The 24,784-nt window shown below is 42.4% G+C and overlaps 1 long non-coding RNA gene across 2 annotated transcripts in view; it reads right to left on the minus strand.

Annotated features, from left to right (window-relative positions):
• The window catches only part of LOC137561369 (uncharacterized), a 70,963-nt gene that overhangs the window by 18,018 nt on the left and 28,161 nt on the right, over positions 1–24,784 (minus strand). Inside the window, exons 1-2 of one of the 2 annotated variants that reach the window (XR_011029983.1) lie at positions 7,692–7,737; positions 3,248–3,419 (exon numbers count right to left, since the gene is read on the minus strand). This is a non-coding gene — a long non-coding RNA (uncharacterized lncRNA). Of the gene's footprint in view, positions 1–3,247; positions 3,420–7,691; positions 7,738–24,784 lie in introns of those variants that run through there. The other variant, XR_011029982.1, reaches the window with a different exon arrangement.

Raw genomic sequence — 24,784 nt, forward strand, 5'->3', positions numbered from 1 at the left:
GCTCATGCGCAGAGAGTGCCCAGCAACAGGAGCGCGATCTAGGACGCGCTCCGCCGGGCAGCGCAGGTGTACTACTCCGGGTCATTGCGACCCGGAAGTAGTAAGAGGCCCAGAGAGGTTCGCCAGGCGAACTGTTCGGCCCAACACTACCTGGGATGCCACTTACCATCCTTTCACTAGGGCCTCATTTCCACTTCTGTATGCTTTTTATCAGCACACCAATGTTACAGATTGATACATGTTGCTGAAAAGCAGATAGGAGGGGACAGAAGCACACTAGTGGAAATGAGGTCTTTGGCTCTATGGGAAGGGGTGTGGCCCAGCCTGTCAGGCACCTAGAGAGTGCAGGAAGTAGCCTAGAAACACAGAGTGGAAGAGCTGAGCCCATGGTGACATGCAGGGCCAGATTTATAATTTTTGCTCAGATTTTAACCACTTCAGGATTCTGCGTACGCATAAGTATGCCCCTGAATCCTGAAGTGGTTTCCATGGAATACGAGCGGCCGTTTCCATGTCAGTTCACGGAGGGTGACTCTGTGAACACCCTGTGAGCCTCCGATCGTGGCTCGCAGGGTAAATGTAAACACGCGGGGAAGATCTTCCCCGCTGTTTACATACATACGGCGCTGCTGCGGAGCAGCGCCGTAGAGGAGATCGGCGATCCCCGGCCTCTGATTGGCCGTGCCGTCCTGCGCCGCTAACAGGGGGAGGGAGAGGGAGGGAAAGGGAAGAAGGCCAGAAAGCGCTGCGGAGGGGGGCTTTGAAGAGCCCCCCTCGCTAGCACAAACAGCTGGCGGCGATCAGACCCCCCCAGCAGGACATCCCCCTAGTGGGGAAAAAAAGGGGGGAAGTCTGATTGCCCTGGCTGCTATCTGATCTGTGCTGCGGGCTGAAGAGCCCCCGCAGCACAGATCAGCAAAACCACCCGAAACCCGGAAGTGGTTAATTTCCTTGTACTGCCCTGCTTTCCCTGTGTATTCCCAGCCTTTTGCTGCCCCCATCCATGCATATCAGGTCCCTCCCATGCATCGATGCCTCTCTACATGCAGCAACAGCTTCTCTTTACATATGCAGCCTATTCTATGTGCAGCCTCCCCTTTCATGTGCAACCTCAATTTGCAGAAGTCCTTTCTTACTTATATAGCAGCCCATGTCTTCTGTATGCCTCCATGTACAGCCTTTATTACCTGAAATTATACTATACAATAATACAATAATACAATACAATAACATTTCTATAGCGCTTTTCTCCCATAGGACTCAAAGCGCTTAGGCTCTCTCAGATTCAGTAATAAGTAGGATGAAGTATTCACACAACAAAAGTTATATTTCTGCAAATGCCAAACTAAACAGGTGGGTTTTCAGTCTGGATTTAAACACGTCCAGGGATGGAGCTGTCCTGATCTGTTGAGGTAAGGAGTTCCAAAACGTAGGGGCAGCATGACAGAAGGCTTTGGGACCAAAAATTTCCAAGTGGACTCTGGGTATGACTAGATTATTAGAACCTGTTGATCTGAGAATGCGGGGATTGCTACGCTGCTGCAACATATCTTTCATGTATCCAGGGCCCAGATTATTCAGTGATTTAAATGTCAGTAGGCCGATCTTGAATAGGACCCTCCATTCTATAGGTAGCCAGTGAAGGGAGTGCAGGACTGGCGTTATGTGGCAGTGACGGGGTTGGTTGGTTAGCAGTCTGGCAGCAGTATTCTGTATCAGCTGTAGGCGGTACAAGTCCTTTTTTGGAAGGCCAGTGTAGAGAGCATTGCAGTAGTCCAGTCGGGATGTGATGAAGGCGTGGATTAAGGTTGGCAGATCTTCTGGGGGTATGAGGTGCTTGATTTTAGCAATGTTCTTCAGGTGAAAATAGGATGATTTCACCACAGCAGAGATTTGAGTTCTGAAGTTTAAATCCCCATCAATTAGAACTCCCAGGCTACGCACATGATCAGAGCTGCGTAGATCCGTGCCTCCTATTCCCAGTGATGAAGACTGCAAGTTAAGTTATTTTGTTATCATGCTATGCCCTCCAATCAGAAGGACTTCAGTTTTGTCTGCATTTAGTTTCAGCCAGTTGTCATTCATCCATTTCTGTAGTTCACGTAAGCAGGCATTTATAGTTAGAGTTGGGTCTGTCACACCAGGCTTGAAGGAAAGATATAGTTGGGTGTCGTCTGCATAGCAATGGTATGCCAGGCCATGTTTTTGGATTAGTTTTCCCAGCGGTAACATGTAAATCGTGAAAATTCCACATACAACAAACCTCTAGTCCATATCAATCCTCATCCTTTGTGCAGTATCTATCCTTTGCCAATACCAATTCCTTGTCAATGATTATTCATACTGCACTACAGCATAACTTATTTGTGAGATTTATTTTTCCTTTTGTAATAAAAGGGTACTGTTTACATGATGCTCAGGTAGTAAGGATAGGCAAGAAATAACAACTCCAGGAATTCCAATAAAAAAAAACACAAATAATGCTGTATTTAAAATAACACTGTATTTGTTGTGTGTTTTCTTTCTAAACATTGTTTTTAATTCTCCAAATAAATGGTTGATAGAGCTTGGACAATGGCCCAGTGTTCCATTTTCCCTTACTGTCAGCTAGTGAATGGCACCATGGGTATATTCACTTTCCATTTATCTTTCTCTATATTATCAGCTTGTAAAGTACAAATTATAATGCCGCCGATATCAGCACATTGATGTTTTGTGAACAGTATTAGTTATGTGACTCGCCATCTGACAAAGGCCACAGACAAGAACATTAATAGGGTCTGTGCCTGCCTCCCGCGGTGAGAAGCCTGGTGTGAATGTGAGATGTTTAAAGCATTTCTTTGAAGAAAATCTGATTATTTACTACCAAACACTTACATCTTGAAAGCTCTGAACAGATTTCACCATGGGATCATTTTCTATAATAAAGCCCATAGCTGGAGTATACTTTTATGGCATCATGAGGAAAGTTGTGGCCCTATTAAAGAATAATGAAACACCAGCATGTTGCTCTGAATGGTATGGTCAATGTCAAACCATAGAATGATTGAGATTTCTAAGCCTTTCTATGAGGGAAATTCAAGAGAGCCTGAAAAGCTTGTAGGCGTAAATGTAAAGATGCAAGATACACATGGTGTGATGATGGTACATTAACATGTTCAAGGAATCAAAATAAAACTATATTATTTTTTTAAAAGCATCTTCCAGAAATTTTAAAAACAAATAGTAGGGCGAAAACTACACTCACCTCCCCAGAGAAGCTGCAGATGGTCTCCAGTGTTCTCTTCTAATATGCAGGACTCCAGTAAGTGACCAATATGTCTTCAGAGCTGTTGCCCATCCAGGTCACGTAATGTGCTGTTCCTCTTACCTTTCACACTGTATATAGCCATAAGGGTTGACATGTCATCTTGAATTATCTATCAGAGAAGAAGTGAGATGTGATGGCTAGCTTTGAAGACATGTCAGAGGGGCACCACCACTGTCACAGTGGTGTCTGTGGAGAAGAGACCTATGAAATAAATAAGACGATGAACACGGAGCACTCATTTAGTGCCAAGGGTTGTTTAGGTGCAACCTGAGTCCAACAATTTTAATATTGGCAAAGTGCAACTACTGATATTACTGACTATTGGCTTTATATGACAGTGCTTTCATCTGGGTTTTGGCACTTTTTTTGTCCGTTAGTTAGTTAGAAGATTTCATTCCCAATTCATAGCCTCACCTTTTCCCGAACATAAACCCTTTTATTGATGCTTAGTCTACTGTAACCCTAACCCACCCTAAGTAATTCCCTTTCAAATGCCTAGTCCTAACTTTCCCCTAATGTTATTGTAACCATCTATCCCCATTTGTTACTGACTTTGTTTCCCTCTACTCTTTTTTAAAACACTAACCCTTCCAAAATAGTACCTATCCCTAACCACTTACATTAATCAAATAGTTACCTTCCTTCATCTTGTGATTGGTGGTACAATTGCCAAGTCTGAGCTTTGAAATAAAAGCCCTTAAAGAGGAACTGTCGCGAAAACTTAACATTTACAACACATACAAATAGGAAGTACATTTCTTCCTGAGTAAAATGAGCCATAAATTACTTCTCTCCTATGTTGCTGTCGCTTGCAGTAAGTAGTAGAAATTTAATATTACCGAGTCCGACAGGTTTTGGGCTAGTCGATCTCTCCATAAGGAATTCTCAGCATGACCTTTATTCTTTATAAACACACTCCCTGAAAAAGATTTATACAAAGATGCTGGCCAGCCTCTCTGCTCTCGGTACACTTTTTTGGCAGGTGGACGGAGCAACTGCCATTCACTAAGTGCATTTTGAAAATAAGAAGTGAACCCCCCATCAGGAGATGGGCTAGTCCAAAACCTGTTGGTTATCTCAGATTTCTACTACCTACGGTAAGTGACAGCAGCATAGGAGAAAAGTAATTTATAGCTCATTTTACTCTGGAAGAAAAGTACTTCTTAACTGTATATGTTTACATATATTTTAAATTATAAGATTTTCGTGACAGAGGTCCTTTAAGAAATGTAGGCAATATTTGGCAATCTGTTCCACAATAGCCATGTGACAGTGTAACTGTCTCACTTTGCATCAAGGAGTAGCTTACAGCTAATGGTCAATGGTGGCGTCCAACTGAAGTTGTATTGTAAGGCTCTGCTTCACAGTGGCAACCTCACTGAAGAGTTGAGTACACAGTACTAATTCTACAGGTTCATTTTTTTATTCCATGCCCAGAGTTTAGCTTTAAGATGGTTATTAAAGTGGACCCGAACTCAGAACATCCTTTCTGCTCTAAAAGATACACAACAGCATTATAACCTTCAAACAAAAAACATTACTTTGCTACATCTGATACAAATCCTAAAATAAATCTGCACTGGTTTTACTTCCTGATTCATGGAAGCAGACAGATTGTTAACACTCTGTGTTTTCAAATGAGCTTATCTGCCATCTCTGCCATGGCATTTTGTAGTAAATGCTTCCGCACCAATGGTTGAAGGACGTGCAGTGATCAACTCTGGAGTAACAAGTGCTTGCAAACACTCCACAAGATCCGCACCATCAAATTTCCATCTTTATTAATCCATAAAAAGGTTAAAAACTGTGTGGGTAAGTTACAGGTGATGCACAGGCGTTTCGGGCTGTATCAGTCCTTTCTCAAACCATCACAGACCTACATAAACAACACAAGTTAAAACACACATTCATATAGGACAAGAATGGACCATATAGGGAACTACAACATTATCATATATGCATATGTATGAGGAGATCTCCACCAATCAGGAGCCGTCAAACCAATATGCTAGGTTCGTATGGTGAATATGTACATGTATAAAACTAAAATGCCTCAGATCATGTATAATCAAACAAGGAACACTCACCAAGTACTTTCCTGCGATATACGCCGGGCAGAATGTGAAAAACGGCTCATTGTGTCCTCAAAGTGTGTATAACCAATCAGCATCAAGATAGACACAGCCTATCCCAACAATGTGCCAGCCAATTGGAACTCAGCGCTAAATGGTTCAACCAATCGGTTACACGCCGACAACGTCCGCGTCTTAATGCAAGACACCGCAGCCTCTACTATGGACGCCGACAGCGTCCGCCATAAGACTGCCAGCAAACCACCAATCATAGGCGGAGGCGGGACTCAAGTCGCTTAAAAGCGACCAATGTGAGGATGGCCAACAACATACAATGAGAGGGGCGGATCTAAGAAGCTCGTGGTCACCCAATGAGCAGGACGCCGACCGCGTCCGCTCTTTTGGTTGTAGCACAGCTACCAACTATAGACTAAGGAGGCGGGAACTAAGTCGCTCCAAGGCGACCAATGCATACAAGGCCGACAGCGTCCGCCTTCAAGCCTACGACAAAATCAATAAAAAGGGGCGGAACTAAGAGCGCACGTAATCAGCCAATGAGCGAAACGCCGACAGCGTCCGCTCATCTGATAGTAACGCAGCATAAACAGCTACATAGTGTGACCGGCAGTCACCCGCATGTGGAAAGGAGCCGCCAATCAGGACTCCACAGAGCGGAACACAGTATCACCCGTCACCATGACGGCAAACACTTTCCACTCTGGGTAATGTCAGTCTCACCAATCATCCCACAGGCTATAACGTCATAAAACACATTAAAGGGGACAGAGGCATATGTCTACCCGAAGGTCGAGAGGAGAACAGGCATATAAAAATCATGTCAAAAAGCTCATATCCACCACACTACAATTATTCAACACCCCTCAGTGGAGAACATACATCATAAAATATAAATCAAATCAGATTAGTTAAGTCATAATCCCTATTGAGACCTTTAGGTAACAATGTGTCTAATCTTTTAATCCAATTATTTTCTCTCATGGCCAATAATCTGTGCCTATCACCCCCCCCCCCCCTACGTGGAATAGGCACCCCTTCAATTACCTGTACCCTAAGTTGTGATAATCGATGATCTTTAAGACAGAAATGTTCGGAGACTGACAATTCCATGTTTTTATTTCTAATATGGGATTTATGGGAGGATAATCTATCCCTGAGGGCCTGGGTGGTTTTCCCTACATACCCAAGCCCGCAGGGACATTTTAGAAGATAGATCACAAACCTGGAATCACAAGTATATAACCCTTTGATCTTAAATTTGGTACCTCGACTGGGGTGGGTAAACACTTCTCCTTTCACAATGTAACTACATAAATGGCATCCCATACATGGAAAGGTGCCATTTCTCTTACTGTCAGTAACTGTAGTTGGACTTAAATCGTTTTTCACCAGTTTATCTCTCAATAATGGTGCTTTCTTAAACGACAATAATGGCCAATCGTGAAATTCCTTGACATGGGGCAATCCCTGTCTAAGTATAGACCAATGTTTATTCACGATTTTGCCAATCTTGTCAGACAATACATTGTATGTAGTAACACAAGGTAATCTTTCTGAAATCCCCAATTTGACATTCCCTCGTCCTGAACCTAATCCACCCCCTTGTTTGAATTTAAAGTTCTCTTGCAGGCAGGATATAGGATATCTGCGAGCAAGAAATTTACATTTCATCTCATATATTCTCTGAACTCTTATCATCATATCATCCACAATTCTCTCGATATGTTTAAATTGACCTTTTGGTATATTAAACCATACATGTGGAGGATGAAAACTAGAGAAATGCAGAATAGAATTTCTGTCTGTCTCTTTCACATATAAATCTGTAGATAAACGTCCCTCCCTCTTAATGACCCAAACATCTAGGAAACTGATCCTCGATTGGTCACAATGGACAGTCAATTCAATTGTGGAACATCTAGTGTGCAATTTTTCAACAAAGGCATCTAGGCTCGAACGTGGCCCCCTCCATAGCAAAAAATATCATCAATATAGCGCTGCCACAGCAACGCATGTTTGCAAAATAAAGTACTAGCGTACACAAATGCCTCTTCATATAGACCCATAAACAAATTAGCATAGGAGGGGGCCACATTCGAGCCCATCGCTGTGCCCCAGCGCTGCACATAAAACGTAGATTCAAATAAAAAATAATTGTTCCTCAGGATAAGCTCCAATAATATCAACAAAAATCTTCTCTGTTTCTTATCAAAATCAGTGTAGAGCATGAGATAGAAGTCAACCGCTTCAAGTCCCCCATCATGAGGAATTGCGGTATATAGACTACTTACGTCCATCGTGACCAACCAGGTATCAGGTCCAACCTCCTCGACTCCTGAAATAATTTCAAGAAAATGTTTAGTATCTCTCAAATAAGATTGTAAATTAATTACTATAGTTCTTAATATTTTATCCAAAAATATGGCAATATTGGAAAAAATGGACTCTATCCCAGATACAATGGGGCGTCCGGGGGGATCTTCTAACCGTTTGTGTATTTTAGGGAGTATGTATAGGATAGGAATTTTAGGGAATGTTTTAGTTAGGAACTTTTTTAAACCCTTATCAATAACCCCACCCGCTTCCGCATTATTCAATATTTGGTCAATTTTTTGACCAATATCAAATGTAGGGTCTCCAGGGAGTTTTCCATAAACCTCCTCATCAAGTTGTCTCATAATCTCCTCCCGATATTTACTCGTGTCCATAATAACGACAGCTCCACCTTTATCTGCTGCTCTAATCGTAATTAATTTATTCGTGGATAATGTAGAAATAGCCTTACGTTCCTGAAAAGAAAGATTGTTAACAACTTTACAACATTTCTTAGCCTCAAAATCAGCCTGTAATTTACATATATCCTTTGTTACATGCTCAACATATGAATTGATAACGCCATGGGTGGTAGGTGTAAAACTGCTAGTGTTCCTAAGACCCCACTCTCTTAATTTTAAACAGTTCTCTAACTGCTCCTGTGCAGGATTGGGAAAAAAACCACTAGCAAAAAATTGTTTCAATTTTAAGATTCGAAAAAATTTGGTGAGTTCCAGATCCAATAAAAAGAAGTCCGGAAAATTTGTCGGTTCAGGACGAGGGAATGTCAAATTGGGGATTTCAGAAAGATTACCTTGTGTTACTACATACAATGTATTGTCTGACAAGATTGGCAAAATCGTGAATAAACATTGGTCTATACTTAGACAGGGATTGCCCCATGTCAAGGAATTTCACGATTGGCCATTATTGTCATTTAAGAAAGCACCATCATAGAGAGATAAACTGGTGAAAAACGATTTAGGTCCAACTACAGTTACTGACAGTAAGAGAAATGGCACCTTTCCATGTATGGGATGCCATTTATGTAGTTACATTGTGAAAGGAGAAGTGTTTACCCACCCCAGTCGAGGTACCAAATTTAAGATCAAAGGGTTATATACTTGTGATTCCAGGTTTGTGATCTATCTTCTAAAATGTCCCTGCGGGCTTGGGTATGTAGGGAAAACCACCCAGGCCCTCAGGGATAGATTATCCTCCCATAAATCCCATATTAGAAATAAAAACATGGAATTGTCAGTCTCCGAACATTTCTGTCTTAAAGATCATCGATTATCACAACTTAGGGTACAGGTAATTGAAGGGGTGCCTATTCCACGTAGGGGGGAGGGGGGGGGGGGGTGATAGGCACAAATTATTGGCCATGAGAGAAAATAATTGGATTAAAAGATTAGACACATTGTTACCTAAAGGTCTCAATAGGGATTATGACTTAAGTAATCTGATTTGATTTATATTTTTATAATGTATGTTCTCCACTGAGGGGTGTTGAATAATTGTAGTGTGGTGGATATGAGCTTTTTGACATGATTTTTATATGCCTGTTCTCCTCTCGACCTTCGGGTAAACATATGCCTCTGTCCCCTTTAATGTGTTTTATGACGTTATAGCCTTTGGGATGATTGGTGAGACTGACATTACCCAGAGTGGAAAGTGTTTGCCGTCATGGTGACGGGCGATACTGTGTTCCGCTCTGTGGAGTCCTGATTGGCGGCTCCTTTCCACATGCGGGTGACTGCCGGTCACACTATGTAGCTGTTTATGCTGCGTTACTATCAGATGAGCGGATGCTGTCGGCGTTTCGCTCATTGGCTGATTACGTGCGCTCTTAGTTCCGCCCCTTTTCATTGATTTTGCCGGACGCTGTCAGCCTTGTATGCATTGGTCGCCTTGGAGCGACTTAGTTCCCGCCTCCTTAGTCTATAGTTGGTAGCTGTGCTACAACCAAAAGAGCGGACACGGTCGGCGTCCTGCTCATTGGGTGACCACGAGCTTCTTAGATCCGCCCCTCTCATTGTAGTTTGATGACCCTGCCGCATGACTTAAAAACGTATGTTGTTGGCCATCCACACATTGGTCGCTTTTGAGCGACTTGAGTCCCGCCTCCGCCTATGATTGGTGGTTTGCTGGCAGTCTTATGGCGGACGCTGTCGGCGTCCATAGTAGAGGCTGCGGTGTCTTGCATTAAGACGCGGACGTTGTCGGCGTGTAACCGATTGGTTGAACCATTTAGCGCTGAGTTCCAATTGGCTGGCACATTGTTGGGGACGGAGGCTGTGTCTATCTTGATGCTGATTGGTTATACACACTTTGAGGACACAATGAGCCGTTTTTCACATTCTGCCCCGCGTATATCGCAGAACAGTACTTGGTGAGTGTTCCTTGTTTGATTATACATGTCTGAGATGAGAGATCTGAGGCATTTTAGTTTTATACATGTACATATTCACCATACGAACCTAGCATATTGGTTTGATGGCTCCTGATTGGTGGAGATCTCCTCATACATATGCATATATGATAATGTTGTAGTTCCCTATATGGTCCATTCTTGTCCTATATGAATGTGTGTTTTAACTTGTGTTGTTTATGTGGGTCTGTGATGGTTTGAGAAAGGACTGATACAGCCCGAAACGCCTGTGCGTCACCTGTAACTTACCCACACAGTTTTTAACCTTTTTATGGATTAATAAAGATGGAAATTTGATGGTGTGGATCTTGTGGAGTATCTCTGCCATGGCAGTCATGTGACACAGGGAGAGATCACATTACAGTTTGTGATTAAAAACAAAAGAGGGGGAATTAGACAGGCTAAACTCTCTAAATACATACAAGGTGCACATATCTATGTTTTTCTTTAGTCCTGTGCAAGCGTTCATAAGCTACATATAGCTAAAATGTATGTAAATATTTGTTTTAACATTTTGTAAAGAATAGAATTTTGCTCGGTTTAGCCCTGATGTCAGTGAGTAAGCACAGCATGATAACATTATCATGATAATTATGGAATCATGCCTGCAGGCTGATAGCCACCATGTTGTTCTAGTACATATTAATGTTTCCAGTAGCATAGCAGGATGACATAGATCTTCCACAACCAAAGAACCACATGGTGGAAGCCTTAGACCTCCTCCGAGGTGCTGCGAAAGTCACTGATTGAAAACCTTGAGTTTCAGGACAAGGGGGTTATCTACTGTTAGCTATTTTTATATCTAAGCAGTTACAACATAAGAAATAAAACAGGAATCCCTTCTTTTAAACATAAAATTTAAAGGGATCCACGTACCCTTAGCTCATATATAATAGAAGGGCGCCCCTAAGAATATCTGAGAAAATGATCAGTTCCCATGATCCATATTGTCATGGTCTACCAAATACAATGGCTCATTAACTTATATGAGTTTGTATGCAATCTGACTCAGATACACCCTGGCACCTATAGTAGACAGCTCAGTACACCAGTAGTGGGTATGTAGTCACTGGCTCATAATTTCCTATCTGTGCAGCAAATAGTTATGTAGTACCAGTTATTCAGCCACTGTATCCATTAACATTGTGACCAAAGCTATACTTTCATTATTATGCATGCACTGTATACAGCAATGACACATTTTGCACAGTCATTGACAGTGTATTTTGAACAATACAAGTCACTAACTGACCCTCAGAGGGGCTTACAATTTAATGAGTCTCTCAAAGTCTAGGGTCAATTTGGGGGTAACACAACGAGTTTACTACAATGTATTTGGGTTGTGGGAAAAACACAGACACAGCATGGCTCCAACAAACTTTTAGTGATCCTAAAGATGGACAGTATCAAACATAAAATGGTTCTGTTCATCTGGTATAGCAGTACAGTTACAGAGGAAAAGAAAATAAACCCTCTTCGTATGACTTTATGAGTCTCTCTCACATGATTATGTTCTGGAAACATTTTGGTCCACTCTTCCATACAACATTGCTTCAGTTAATTTTGGTTTGTGGGCATTAATTTTTGATTGGATCAGGTCTAGACTTTGACTAAGCCATTTCATTATATTTTTACTTTTCTTTTTCAGCCATTCTGTGGTAGATTGCTGGTGTTTATTGCACTCTTGCATGACTCATTTTCGGCCAAGATTTATCTGTCATGCAGATCTCCGCACAATTTGGTCTAGAATACTTTGGTATATAGAAGAGTTTGTGGTTGACTCTGTGACTGCTAGGTAACCAGATCTTGTGGCTGCAAAAGAAGTCCAAATCATCACCCCTCCACTACTGTTCCTGAGAGTTAGTTTGAGTTGTTTGTGCTGAAATATTGTATTTTGTTTCCACCAAATGTGGTGCTGTCCATTACAGCCAAACATCTCCACTTACGGTAAGTCATATTTTTGAACAAAGTACATTGTTTCAAAGGTAAAGGTCTTGAGATTTGTTCAAATTTATGCTCTGTAAATGTAAGTTGTGCTGCAGTGTTCATTTTACATAGCAGAAGATTTCCTAGCAAACGATTCCAAACAAGCAATCCTTGTTCAGTTTTATTCTAATTGTCATTATCATTTAATGTGCAAATTAAGGTCTGTAGAGTCTGACATGTAGCTCGAGTTTTTCCCAATTGTCCTGAACATTGTGGAGTCTGACCTTCGAGTAAATTTGCTTCAGCGCCCACTCTTGGGAAGATTGGCAACTGTCTTGAATGTTTCATAGTGAGAATTATTTTCACTGTAGATTGATGGATGTGAGATAAGTTTGTAAAAGGGCCCTATAGCCATTACCAAATTTATGGACAGCAACAATTGCTTCTCTAAGTCATTGCTGAAACCAGAAAACTGCAAAATCTTATGCTCATATAGAGGTGGTTACACTTGCTGGTGATCAATAAATCAAGCATTTGAATCGCAATACCTGGTTGCTACCTCCCCTTTCAAAACCTTTGGAAGTGGTAAGGATGATGAATAGAATTTTAATATTCTTTTTTTTACTTATTTTACTTATTACTTAGTAAAGCATTTGAATTGCAATGTAGAGACAGAAAAGAAAGACAATCGAGAGTCCCAATAGTGTATTATTGATAACGATGGAAAATCGATATCTGAAATAAAGTGATATACTCACAAGTGTGGGTTGCCTCCCCAGGCAACCACTATATGCACATGAGGGTAAAATAAACCTGTCCTCACTCAGGTTAAGAAGTCGCTCTCCGTAGATGGAAAAAAGTGATCATACCCATCCACCAGGTAGATATATAGATACTTTGGAAAATTACAGAAGCACCAGTATAGGATAAAATATTTTAAAACAATATAAAATGGGGGGTGATGGTGGACTTACCTTCCAAGCGAAAACAACAGTGGTGTATCATAAAACAAGAATTTATTCTTACTCCAAAAGTTCTGCAACTCTCTGTCTCAGACGCACTTTTGCTCTTCCTGGCAGCAGTACAGTTACTCCTTGTTGTATCTTCCCTGAGGAGGCAGGCGATAGACCCGTGAAATGTGTTGCAGAATTTTTGAAGTAAGAATAAATTATTGTTTTATGATACACCACTTTTGTGTTTTTTCACCATCACCCCCCATGTTATACTGTTTTAATATATTTTATTATATACTGGCGCCTCTGTAATTTTCCAAAGTATTTGAATTGCAATACCTGGTTGCTACTTATCCTTTTAATACCTTTGGAAGTGATAAGGATGAGGAATTTAACTAAATATAACATAATGAATTGAATTCTAATATTTTTTTTAACACTATTCATTTACAAATTATTTAGTCAAAGTTTTCCCATTGTAAAATTTTGCCCTGATTTACCTTCTTAAATGTATCAATAATGTCAGCACCTTACTGCTAGCAAGGTGGATTATTATGGGATGTTTTTCCTGTGTGGCAGGGACATCATTTGATCTCCCAGAGTGCTCTGAAGCTGAAGATTGTGTGACATCATAGCCTAGGCCAAGCATTACTGGGACAACAGGGTTCACATATCAATAAACAGTAATATAGTTATAAGAAGCATTTCTGAATCTAAAACCAAGTTAATTAACAAAAACTTGGGTATCCTGAACATTTTTGTTCACAAAGTTGTTCATACACTGCTTCTGCGTTTCAACTAAGGACATGTGTTGTTCATCTGAGGTTGTTTTCACCTATTTTAAGACCTACCTAGGACCAAAGGATTTTTCATTATGTCCTGCTACAAAAAACCTTAGAATTAAAAGAGGGTGTGCACTTTTTCACATAGTTGTAATTTGGAAATAAGCACTATTCCCAGTTACAAAAACATAAAAACATAAAAAAATAAGCATTAGAAACAAAAAAAGATTTATGCAGCATTGTTCTTTAACCGCCTTAGCAGTAACCCCGAGTCGGGCTCGGGACAGAAATCTGAAAGTAATCATACCACCAGGGAGGTTAAATATGAAATCACTCACAGACCAGCACATGATAAAACACCAGTGTTTTGTTTATTTCTGCTGATTCTTTTGTCAATACTGTACTTACATCCCCCAAAAACACCTATCAGCTTCCAGCATATTTTTCCATTTGTCACAACTTGCACCACCTTGGTACCGTGACCAGTACATGGATATGGAACCAGTAGTTTGATAAGAAGCTTAACCTGCTGAGCGGTCTGGACGAGCTCAGCTCGTCCAACACCGCCAGAGGCTGCCGCTCAGGCCCTGCTGGGCCGATTTTAATGAAATAAAAAGCAGCACACGCAGCCGGCACTTTGCCAGCCGCGTGTGCTGCCTGATCGCCGCTGCAGCGCGGCGATCCGCCGCGTGCAGCGGCGAAAGAGGGTCCCCCCAGCCGCCCGAGCCCAGCGTAGCCGGAACAAACAGTTCCGGCCAGCTAAGTCCATGACGTCACTCCGCTCGTCGCCATGGCGACGAGGTAAGCGAAACACGGAAGGCCGCTTATTGCGGCCTTCCGTGTTACTTCTGGCCGCCGGAGGCGATCGGAAGAACGCCTCCGGAGCGCCCTCTAGTGGGCTTTCATGCAGCCAACTTTCAGTTGGCTGCATGGAATAGTTTTTTTTTTTATTTAAAAAAAACCCTCCCGCAGCCACCCTGGCGATTTAATCAGAACGCCAGGGTGGTTTTAAGGAATGCTGACCTTTTTAAATGTAATTTGTAATAATGTGATCCTTTTCCTTTATGCACTGTGTATACCTTCTCTGAAAAGAAGTGAGTACAAAATAAATGTCATTGTATAAATACTAGATATTGTAGCGTAGGTGATTCTACAGTTGCTCTTTCTACCTTTTAAAGGTCATTTTTTGATCAATATTGCTTGTGTGGAAGGAAAATCAATAAAACTGCAGAGTATAAAAGCAATAAACACAAAAATGAACTTCTGCAAGCAACACTGGCACGGCTGATAGCTGTTCTGCAAAACAAACATGACTACTAAATAACTTTTCAAAGTTCAGTTGTCATTTTACATCTAAAATGCACTTAATCATTCTAGGAGCAGATTCCTGGATTCACTTTTGCTATTTTTAACCTAACTTGTGCGTGTCTTTATTTATGTCTTCAAAGACAAATTTCTTGCTCTGTCACTTAAGTTTGGCAGCAGCAAATCACAAACTTACCAACTTGAAAATTGATTTTATAGTGTGCCCACCGTGAACAAATAATCCACTGTGCATAGCAAGCAATGAGGCGAAAAATTGATGTTTAAGCAAATGTTTGTTGCAGAAAGCTTAATTATCATAAAAGTAAGAGAAATATATGCTTGGTGCTATACTCATACTTTAATAACAATATAATAAAAATTATATTATGAATAGTGTTGTAAACTAATAAAAAATATAAACAAATAAACAAGCAATAATAATACTAACATGTATTTAATATGGTAAATACAATCTTTCCATTGCATATGAATTTTAATCACAGAATTTATTTAACCACTGAGGGTTTTTTTCCGCTTCTGGACCAGAACAATTTTCACCTTTCAGCGCTCCTCCCTTTCATTCACCAATAACTTAACAACTTAACAACTTATCATCACATATGACTCCTGGTCAAGTGATCACTACGATCACCGGTGGATTGTAGTGATCCCTGTTACTGATGCGGCGGTAGGGGGGGGGGAGAAGAGGATCCAGTTCCAGTCACCTTCTTGCCATTCCCCTGGCGAATCGGCACTCCCCTCCACTCTGGCCGGAATCCCCGCTTGCTCTGACGTAAGTGTCGGGTCCCGGCTTGATTACATCATCAAGCCACGACCCGGAACTTAGCGTCAGTACGAGCGGGGATGCTGGCAAGAGCAGAGGGGTCCTCAGCGGCTCAGCGCTGGAGCCTAGGAGGTAACGGCTGCTGACTAAAGGGGGGACATCTGGCTACAGGGGGGAAACACAGCCCAGCAAGCCCCAACAAGGACCCAGCTGCCCGAGCCCCCCCAAACGCCCCCCCCCCCCGCATGTAAAATGCATGGTCCTTAAAGGAAACATCAGGCAAAAATGGTCAAATCAACTTTACTCACTTGGAGCTTTCTCCAGCCCCTTGCAGCCGACTGTCCCACGCTGATCGCTCCACTCTCCGCCGCTGTCCTGGGCTGCTCGCACACTGTTCAGGCCAACCTTGAGGTCGTTCTTACTGCAGCAGCGTGAAGCACCACTGTCAATCATGGCCACACGGTCCGCGGCGTACTGCGCAGGCGCAGAACTACTGCGTCTACACATGCGAGAGCAAGCGAGAGTGCACGGCAGCAATAGACGAATATCTACTTCCCTGGGTCTTCAGGTGAACTCCTGAGAGATGTAGATATACGGCACTTGGTGCAGCATGTAGTTAAATAATGTCTCTGGTTTGGTTAGAGGTTTCACTACTCTTCCATTTATGTATTTTACTTTTTGGAATGTAATTATTTTTATGATTTAAGCAATGTTATGTCTGTTCTTTTCCTTCCAATGTATAAAAATGTCTTAACCTTTTGTTAAGTGCTTCTCTATAGGTGTAGGCTTACCTTAGCACCTATCCCTACTTTTTTGCTGACAAATACTTATCACTAAGCTTGACTTTTTCCCTTAGCCTAACACCAGTCATAACCCTCTCCTTGTGAGTACACCCAGTTGTTCACCTAAACCTAACCATAGGCTTAACCCTTTCAGTGTATCCGAACACTGAGGTATCCACTACATTACTATTAACTATAACCTAATGTTATAGTATCATCTAATCCTAAGCAGCAAAATTAACCCTACCCCAACTTGACCCTAAAGCCTTGTACAGACATCCGATGAAAGTAGTTTGGAATGTCTAACAAAGACAGATATCATCTTGTTGGACAATCGGTATGGCTATGATTCATTCACACAGTAGTCCATCAAATGTAGTAAAAGGAGTCTTTATTTTCACAGGTATATGCAGAGACTGTTTTCACTCTAACATAAATATCTCATACTCCAAGGGGAGAGCCATAGAGCCATAACGGGAAATGTAAACAAAGCTTCAGCTCACACAAAAATCTCTTATTATTTTATTAATCTCTGCACTTACACTGTAGGCTGATTCCAGATCGATTTCAGCATGAAATCTCTTGGGAATTGGCCGCATCCTCCACTACGCCATTGCCTCCCTATTGTATAAATGTGCCCCTCCCCCCTTGTTTGCATTCATAAACTGCTTGTTTAGTGTCTCCAACCATGCGGTGCCCATCCGTCTTCGGAATCCACCGCTCTTCCATTTGCACTCTAGCCAGCATACAGCAAGTGGCGCATGTGTGACGTCATACAAGCACCACGCGGGTGGAGTGTATACCACTAATGGAAGAGCAGGGGATTCCAAAGACGGATGGGTACTGCGCAGTGGGTGACACAGGGCAGGGAATGTATAAATACACACACATTTGTACACTATGGGGAACAGCGCTGGGGGTTTTGTTGCATTCATCGCTCATCCCGTTATCGCTCACCGTTGCACACCTGATCATTCACAATGGCCCAACATCTTGCAACATGTCTGATCGATACATGCGACCAATTTCAGCCTAAAATTGGACCCATCGTCGATCAGGCATGCTTTTGGTGGCACCAATTTTCATTCAATTTGATAATAATTATCGAATCAGATGGTGGATCGGCTGCCAAGTTGAGGGATGTATGGCCACCTTTACAAACCCTCGATCAAAAAATATCTGCACCAGTATAGGAGTGGTTTCACAGAGCAACCAATCCACCAACCAATAAAGTTTGATCTCTTAAATAAAAGTGAAGCAAAATTTGATTTCTTTGCTTCAGGTAGAAATTTTCTGCACAGTCAGCTCAGAAGACATGAGAAAATGATTTCCGATTTATTGCTGGAACCTCTGTACCTAGTGGAACAGGAACATTTACATGTGAAATGATACACATGTATGTACATTTTACATGTTTTTAATTGGTGAGTTGAGCCATTTCTGGAACATTGTTAGTAAACTATTTGAAATGTACGTTATTTACATAATGTAGTTTTATCTATGATCCCACTAAAGGAAAGCAAAAAATTCAATCAAGAAAAGAAAGCATTTTTTAATATCAGTATCAACAACCTGTTTGTGTTGTCACACTAAATAATCTAAGTCCCTGCATCTCCTTTTTTAAAAATAACCCAGGAGACCTCAACCAACTGCATATTCCATGTGAAAGATTAAAAGACAGAGGAACAACACTAACGTTTATATCCTAGAAAAAGCCTTATGGGAACCAGCCTTTGCCATTGCATTCCAGTGACTTAGACAAACTCAAAGGCTTGAAGACAAATGTCTTATTCATCTTTTCTCTTAAAAGAGCTGCTTTCACTGGCGAAAATCTTTTCAACATACCAGCTGCTGCTGTTTGGCAATCCTCCCGTGTAATACGCAATGCAGCAGGAAAGCATCTATTTTCTACAACACAAATGCGTTGCTCAACCTACTGATATCCCGTTTCACTGTTTTTTTCTATTTGGCTGTTTATCTTTGTATCTAATACATAGTGAGACTTGCTCTCTTATCCCCTTGCCTGGGCACACTGGTTGTCCTGTCCTTCATCTTACATATCCAGGTGTGTTCCTATTACTGCAGGAAATGTGTAAGAGTAGATTTCAAAAGTGCTGCACGCTAATTGGGCGCAACATAAACCAGCATAAAAAATGTTTGAAAGGGTGCAGGAAATAGCAGTAGTAGTATATTGTGCATTTGCCAATAGACTACTACTTAATAAATACAGTATAGCACAATATTTGCCAATACTTCACTATGACTTTATCTCTCCCTACTCTCACAGTAATAGGAACCCCCCTTGGGGTGCCTATTCTTAACCCCCTTGGTGGACAACTAACCTTACGACCCCCATTGGGCAACTAACCTGAACCCCCCACCCCCATGGTGGGCACCTAAAGTTAACTTCCGCAGTGGGCAACTAACCTTAACACCTCTAAACTCCTCCTCCTTCAGTTTCACAGTTGAAAAAGTACCAAAGTAGTAGAAAAAGTACTGTCAGAATTATTCTGGGTATTGTCTTGCTTGCTGGGTGTTTAAAAGGCATTTTATTGACAAGGTGTGAAAAGATCAACTTGGAGAAGACTAAGGAGAAAAAGTGAATTGCAAATGGGCCACTTCAGGTATGCTTTGAAAGAAACCCTGAGACGTCTATAATGGGGGTATTTATACTTACCAGGGGCTTCTTCCAGCCCTATGAGGTGCGTGGGCTCCCTTGCCATGCTCTCTGGCTGCTCCATTGTCTTGTAATCACACCCGGTAATTTGGGCGGCCGTGCTCTTTAGCGCATGGCCCCCATTGTGCTCCTGCAGCCAGAAGCATTCTGTACCTGCACAGTAGTACAGTGCAAGCGGCACGGGAGTGTTCCAGAGGTGTGTGCAAATGGGCCACGCATGCACAGAAGCACACAACTGGCCAGATTACTGGGGGGGGGGGATTACAAGACAATGGAGCAGCCGTAAAAGGACGACGAGGAAGCCCATGCACCTCATGGGGCTGGAGGAAACCCCAGGTAAGTATAAATACCCACATTATACAGTAGATGTCTCAGGTACACTTTAAGCTGCTCAATCAGTAGTTACAAGCGTTCTGGTCAGATTTTCTCTCTTGTCTTACAAAGGTGGTTTGGCCTTTAAAGAGAGTCTAAAGCGAGAATAAAACTCGCTTCTTCCCTTATATTCAGCAGGGGCATGTTTGCCCCTGCTAAAACGCCGCTATTCCGTGGCAGAACGGGCATCCTTTACCCCCCAAATCCCCTCCGTGCTGTGTGGGTAGCGCTTCCTGCTTGAGGCAGGGCTAATGGCCGCAGCCCTGCCGCTCAGCGTGTCTATCAGCGCTGATCACCGCCTCTCCCCCACCCCTCTCAGTCGTCCTTCACTGAGAGGGGCGGGGAGAGGCGGAGATCCGCCTCTGATAGACGCGCATGGGGCAGAGCTACAGCTCATAGCTCTGCCTCCATAAGCAGCAAAATCTACGACCAAGTTGGTCGTGGATTTTGCAGGGGAGGATTTGGGGGGTAAAGGACGCCCGTTTTGCCACGGGATAGCAGCGTTTTAGCAGGGGCAAACATGCCCCTGCTGAATATAAGGGAAAAGGCGAGTTTTATTCCTGCTTCAGAGTCTCTTTAAAAGATGACTGAAGTGAGAGGTATATGGAGGCTGTCATATTTATTTCCTTTTAAGCAATACCAGTTGCCTGGCAGCCCTGCTGGTCTTTCTGGCTGCCGTAGTGTCTGAATCAGACCATAAATAAGCATGCAGCTAATCTTGTCAGATCTGACCAAAATTTCAGAAACCTCGGATCTGCTGCATGTTTGTGCAGGTTCTATGGCTAAAAGTATTAGAGGATCAGCAGGATATGGCAGCCTCCATTTATCTCTCACTTCAGTTGTCCTTTAAGACATAACAACAGATTAGAAGAAAGAGACATTACTTTGCAAATCTCCATTGCTTATATACATTAATAGACTGAATATGTCAGAAGCAGTGGCATAACTATTGCCCCCACCACCACCTCAGTGTTTTGGTCCTGGAGCTCAGAGGTGGCTCCGGAGGCAGTCCTGTATGCAGAGCAGAATATATTACCTGCTCCACTCGCTTCCTGGTCAGTTTTCAAGTGCTGTGCACTGCGTGCATTGGCTTAATCACCATGCAGGGACTGAATCCGCATGGTGATTGGCTGGCTGCACACAGTGCAAGGCACTTGAAAACTTCCCCAGAAGTGAGTGGAGGAGTCATGTGCACTGGCAGCAGGTAATGTATAAGCCTATGCCACGCATAATGCTCTGCATAGCAATGTACTGGACTGCCTAGCTCCCAGCCCGACCGACCCCCTCGTAATGGAGTGTGTGTGTGTGTGTGGGGGGGGGTGGACAGATCTCTGCAGGGGGGCCCAGTCCAGTATAGTTATGCCCTTGGCCAGATACATTCTGTTGGTACAGTATAGGGCTATGTTTACATTATTCACATTCTATTTTGCCAGCTGCTGCATTATAGTCATGTATTCACACTGCCCATGTTAATCTATGGGCTCATTCACATCTTCTCAATTTTCCGTATCAGTTTTTTGGAAGTCACTGTTTGTTGTATATTTTTGCATGCCATGCACATTTCACACTTTGCTGTATTTGCAATTACGTTTGTTTTAATGCATACCAATGTTTTGCAAAAACATATGTGTTGAAAATAATGCTTTTCACAATGTATTCTATATAAAAGAGGATCAGTTGTTATTTCTGCCCCTCCTGCACTGGATAAACATGAATCCCAGTTAGCTGCTCATCTGACGTGGCAAGAAATATTTGCACCATTTTATTGATTATACTTGTAGCAGCCGCCAAAAATAAAACGCTAAAGAAGTGTCCACTTCCATCCACATGAGTATAAATCAGCTGTCATGGAACTAACCTTGTTAGCTGGGTTGAGTGAGTTTTATGACTACTGTTTGTAATACGAGGGTAGCGCTCATGAGGTTCTCCAGAGATTAAAAGCTATAACATCTTATGACAGCAACATGAAATCAGTTTCTATGAAGTGTAATATGCCCCAGACTGGTGACAAATTCAAGTGAAGCGGGTCTTAGCCACAGAGATGCTCTATAGATCACAAGACAAAAACAGGACTGTGTGCTAACCAAAATGTTACTGGATTCCCTTTTCCTTCCTGCACAGAAAGTACAATATAGTCTGTTTTTGCTTTTTTTTTTTTAAATACATACATTTATGAATACAACTCAAACATACAAGTTCATAAATAATTATTAGTAGTTGAACAAAACATATTAGTTGTTTAAACATCAGGAACCGAGTTGTGTGCCTGCCAGGCTACCAGCAAGAATAAAATATTTAAAAACCGTTTAAAAGGAGGGATGTAGGTGGACTCACCTCCCTCAAGTAAAGACCAGCCAATGAACCGTTGATAAACAACAATAAAATTTATTGGGGATTCCCCAAGTAATGCAACGCGTTTCACGGGCAAAACTCCCGCTTCATCAGGCAATCAGAACGGAGAAACACATTAGAAGGTCAAAATTCTGGTAAGAACGCCTCTGGTTATAAATTAGACTAAATTACCAGTTGTATCAGCTTAGATTACAAGTTACAACCAAGTGCAAATGTGTTTGCTGGTGTGTGTTTGATCTACTTAAAGAGGAACTGTACTGAAAATAACTATTAATAGAATTTCTTATTTTTGACAATATTCACTTATAAATGATTTAGTCAGTGTTTGCCCATTGTACAATCTTTCCTCTCTCTGCTTTACATTCTGAAATCTATCACTGGTGGTGTGACATCTTTAGTTCTGTCAGGTGATCTGTACGAGAACGAGAGATATTGCTTGCTTGGCAGGTAGAAAAAGCTGTTATTTCCCACAATACATAGAGGTTCACAGACAGCAAATTGTCAGGACCATGGTCATGACATCAAACTGTGGGAGGTGTTTCACCACAACAGCCATACAAACTCTCCTGATGATCTATTTGAGAAAAGGTAATGTTTTTTCATGGAGTATCATCTACTGATTAGAACGAAGTTTAATCCTTTGTTAAAGTTCCTCTTTAATACCATTCTTATTCAAAATTGTGGCCCACCACTACTTGCACCATCCACCATCAGCCTTGTGCCTTACCCTCCTGCTTTCTTTTTCCTAGATTTAATCACGTTGGCTTGCATGTGTGTTTATTGAAGACTTTTTGAATTTTGCAATTTGGTGTGATCCTCTCTGGTTCTGTTACTTGTAGTTTGACATTTTTTAAAAAAATTTCAGTTTGTCACAAAAAAAAAAATCAAAACATAGGCCTCAGCCCTAAAATACCACAAATTCTATTGCTTAAAATGATGCCCCATATACACAATCAGATAACTATTTGAGCACACACCAGACTGTTAACTACAAGTAGCCAATGCCTTTTTCCACTCCCATACTATTTTTTTTGTATACAATACACACGTTCAATTTTGATTGGCCATTTTACCAACTCCTTATAGTATGAGGGCCAACAGATTGTGAATACTATGAACATATTGTGTAGGTAAGCTCTCATACTACATGTGAGTACAGCAAAGTCTCTTAAAATAAACTCAAACACATTGGTACCCACACCAGGCAGAAACTGTAGAAACGTAGAGGCCAGAGGATGATCAGAAGCCATGTGGACCAGTGTTTGTGATTTTAAATTTATTTTTTGCAGCTTCTAGGATGCGGTTGACAGGTGAGTGGTTAGGGAGGGGACCGTGTGGGAGATGTGCCTACACGGGGCGTCCCTGTAAACGACGCAATTCACGATTGCGTCCAACCGAAGCCTCCCACCTGAATGCTAATCTATGTAATTCCTGCTAGGTATGGTACAGCAGGCAAAGGGTGTATGACAGTGCACCTGATTGGCTGACTGGCGTGTGCTGGCCAGATAGAGGCAGGATATTGCTCTGGCTGGAAGTTAGCAATTGTGTTTGTTGCAGTTGACATTCAGTTTAGAGGTGGTGGGGTGAGTTCCCTGGAGGTGAGAGGTCCAGGGCTTGCCCGCACTTCCCTCTAGGTGTCGCATGGTGGTTTGGGGGCCCCACTGAGTGAGAGAGACCTGGGGCCCCTGGGCTGTCATGTGGACCAGTGTTTGTGATTTTAAATTTATTTTTTGCAGCTTCTAGGATGCGGTTGACAGGTGAGTGGTTAGGGAGGGGACCGTGTGGGAGATGTGCCTACACGGAGCGTCCCTGTAAACGACGCAATTCACGATTGCGTCCAACCGAAGCCTCCCACCTGAATGCTAATCTATGTAATTCCTGCTAGGTATGGTACAGCAGGCAAAGGGTGTATGACAGTGCACCTGATTGGCTGACTGGCGTCTGCTGGCCATATAGAGGCAGGATATTGCTCTGGCTGGAAGTTAGCAATTGTGTTTGTTGCAGTTGGCATTCAGTTTAGAGGTGGTGGGGTGAGTTCCCTGGAGGTGAGAGGTCCAGGGCTTGCCCGCACTTCCCTCTAGGTGTCGCATGGTGGTTTGGGGGCCCCAGTGAGTGAGAGAGACCTGGGGCCCCTGGGCTGTCATGTGGACCAGTGTTTGTGATGATCAGAAGCCATGCCAGATGTCAGAGGCTGGAGGGTGGTTGCTGCGCAAGCCAGAGTGTGGTCACCAGCCATGCCAGAGGTCAGAAGCTGGAGAGTGGTCATCATCCATGCCAGAGATCAGAAATCAGAGGGTAGTTGTAATCTATGTCAGAGGCCAGAGGGTGGTTGTAAAACATGTCAGAGATCAGAGGGTGGTTTTAAACCATGTCAGATGTCAGAGGGTGGTTGTAATCCATGCTAGATATCAGAGGCCAGAGGGTGGTTGTAATCTATGACAGAGGTTAGAAGCCAGGAGGTGGTCATAAACCATGCCAAAAGTCAGAAGCCAGGGGGTGGTCGTAATCCATTCTAAGAAGCCAATACGAGTTCAAAAACTTTAACAGTGGAATGCTGGAACTATAATTATCCAAGTGTAAGTGACCTTAGGTGGAGTAAAGGGTTGATCAAGTCCACCACAATTTTCTCACTCAAAACCATGTAGGGGGGGGCATCCAGCCCTGTCTGTCCTTTCCCTCATAAATTTTGAAGTATACTCTGTCCTGC

The sequence above is a fragment of the Hyperolius riggenbachi genome, chromosome 3 (genome assembly GCF_040937935.1).
Source record: "Hyperolius riggenbachi isolate aHypRig1 chromosome 3, aHypRig1.pri, whole genome shotgun sequence".
Classification (NCBI taxonomy): domain Eukaryota; kingdom Metazoa; phylum Chordata; class Amphibia; order Anura; family Hyperoliidae; genus Hyperolius; species Hyperolius riggenbachi.